The sequence below is a fragment of the Triturus cristatus genome, chromosome 4_1 (genome assembly GCF_964204655.1).
Source record: "Triturus cristatus chromosome 4_1, aTriCri1.1, whole genome shotgun sequence".
Classification (NCBI taxonomy): domain Eukaryota; kingdom Metazoa; phylum Chordata; class Amphibia; order Caudata; family Salamandridae; genus Triturus; species Triturus cristatus.
The window spans coordinates 136,133,204-136,135,703 of NC_140585.1; the positions used below are offsets into that span (position 1 = coordinate 136,133,204).

At 39.6% G+C, this 2,500-nt stretch overlaps 2 non-coding genes across 2 annotated transcripts; both read right to left on the minus strand.

Moving 5' to 3' along the window:
* Positions 1 to 487: 487 nt before the first annotated feature.
* TRNAR-CCU (transfer RNA arginine (anticodon CCU)) lies at positions 488 to 560 on the minus strand. The gene has a single exon. It is a non-coding gene; the product is annotated as a tRNA-Arg (tRNA).
* A 1,516-nt stretch (positions 561 to 2,076) lies between these two features.
* Positions 2,077 to 2,149, minus strand: TRNAR-CCU (transfer RNA arginine (anticodon CCU)). The gene has a single exon. It is a non-coding gene; the product is annotated as a tRNA-Arg (tRNA).
* Positions 2,150 to 2,500: the final 351 nt, after the last annotated feature.

Consider the following 2,500-nt stretch of genomic DNA (forward strand, 5'->3'; position numbering starts at 1 on the left):
TATGCTTTTGTTTTCCTTTTTGCATACAAACCTCTTTCCTCATGAGTTTAAAGCTCATTTGTATTCTCTACATAGCTCTGGAAGTTTCCAGACGTGGAGTGAAACTGTTTTGAAAGTAGGACAAATTGCTCCTTCCTGCATATGCTAATTTTTCACACTCACATAGGTTGTATAAGTTTTATGAATCCTGGCTTGACCTATTCAAGTAGCTGAAAGCCTGTCACCACCTCTAGAAACAAGATTCACACCAATCCAATTCAAATCATTTTTTCCAAAGGAATATGTTCTGGCCGGTCGAAAATACATCTCACAAAAATAGGCATTTAAAAATATACTTTGCAGTTTCAGAACACTAACATGACTGTGAAGTGTACACAAGTAAAATGGGACCGTTTCAAAGTAACTAATCCCTCATAAACTTCTGAGAGGAAGCATGTAATAAATCTACCTAATTTTCTGGAAAAGATAGAGGGAGGATTTTTGTTATCACCTCAGATGGGACTCGAACCCACAATCCCTGGCTTAGGAGGCCAGTGCCTTATCCATTAGGCCACTGAGGCACACATGCATAGCTCTTTTCTAGAGACATTATTTAAATGTATTCTATGGTCAGACACCGGTGTGTGCACACAGGGCATTTCTCACTTCTCTTTATAAGTAAACTTCCCATTTTCATCCTCTTCCATCCCCGACTTTAACGCTCTCTTCTATGCTATAATGGAGACTTTGCAATTTTAGCAAGTGGAGAGAAATTGGAGAACCACTTTCGACTCCACACTTCTTCTTCACTTACTTCTTTTCTCAATATACTGGGCTTAGAAAATGGTATCAAGCCATCCTTATCATCAGCAGGACACGGAAAGAGGCACCAAGACTCCTAACCAAGTTCAACCACACTCTGCAACTTAACCATTGCACTACAAATTAGGCAACGGGGGCATCAGCAAAGGCAGCCAATGTGCCGATCCTTTATACATTTTTTGTAGTACTTTTCTTACTCGGAGGCAAAATCAGCACTTTAACTGCCCAAATCATACAGACTTTACACATGTAGCACTCTATGCACACATAGGCATACACCTTGCAGTTCTTCTACACACACTTAAGCTAAAAACCCATTCTGTCACGTCAAAATTCTGCAAACCTATTACATATTCAGTGCGTCGGCATAGAAGCACTTTTTAATGCCACTAAAATGCACAAGTAGTTAGACTGAAGATGCAACCTGAATGAGTTTACAGTATGTACTCCACTTTATTAATGATTAGTAATGAGAAAGTGAGGACTACAAGAGTATTGGAAAAGACTTTTTCCACTCTGAATGTAAAGCAGATTGTGTGACCATTGGCCAAAAACAACCACGAAGGGACTCGAACCCTCAATCTTCTGATCCGAAGTCAGACACCTTATCCATTAGGCCACGCGGTCATCCGTTCACCTGAGATGATTTTTATCATGTAGGTGGTATGCATGGATGGAGAACATATTATTGAAAGGTATTCAGGTTTACATCCCATAGTGTTCTTTCAGCTCTTTTCGCTGGAAGCACTTTTTTGGAATCTATATATTGAGTATTTTATGAGTACGATATGCTTTTGTTTTCCTTTTTGCATACAAACCTCTTTCCTCATGCGTTTAAAGCTCATTTGTATTCTCTACATAGCTCTGGAAGTTTCCAGACGTGGAGTGAAACTGTATTGAAAGTAGGACAAATTGCTCCTTCCTGCATATGCTAATTTTTCACACTCACATAGGTTGTATACGTTTTATGAATCCTGGCTTGACCTATTCAAGTAGCTGAAAGCCTGTCACCACCTCTAGAAACAAGATTCACACCAATCCAATTCAAATCATTTTTTCCAAAGGAATATCTTCTGGCTGGTCGAAAATGCATCTCACAAAAAATAGGCATTTAAAAATATACTTTGCAGTTTCAGAACACTAACATGACTGTGAAGTGTACACAAGTAAAATGGGACCGTTTCAAAGTAACTAATCCCTCATAAACTTCTGAGAGGAAGCATGTAATAAATCTACCTAATTTTCTGGAAAAGATAGAGGAAGGATTTTCGTTATCACCTCAGATGGGACTTGAACCCACAATCCCTGGCTTAGGAAGCCAGTGCCTTATCCATTAGGCCACTGAGGCACACATGGAAAGTTCTTTTCTAGTGTGTGCACACAGGGCATTTCTCACTTCTATCTATAAGTAAACTTCCCATTTTCATCCTCTTCCATCCCCGACTTTAACGCTCTCTTCTATGCTATAATGGAGACTTTGCAATTTTAGCAAGTGGAGAGAAATTGGAGAACCACTTTCGACTCCACACTTCTTCTTCACTTACTTCTTTTCTCAATATACTGGGCTTAGAAAATGGTATCAAGCCATCCTTATCATCAGCAGGACACGGAAAGAGGCACCAAGTCTCCTAACCAAGTTCAACCACACTCTGCAACTTAACCATTGCACTACAAAATAGGCAACGGGGGCATCAGCAAA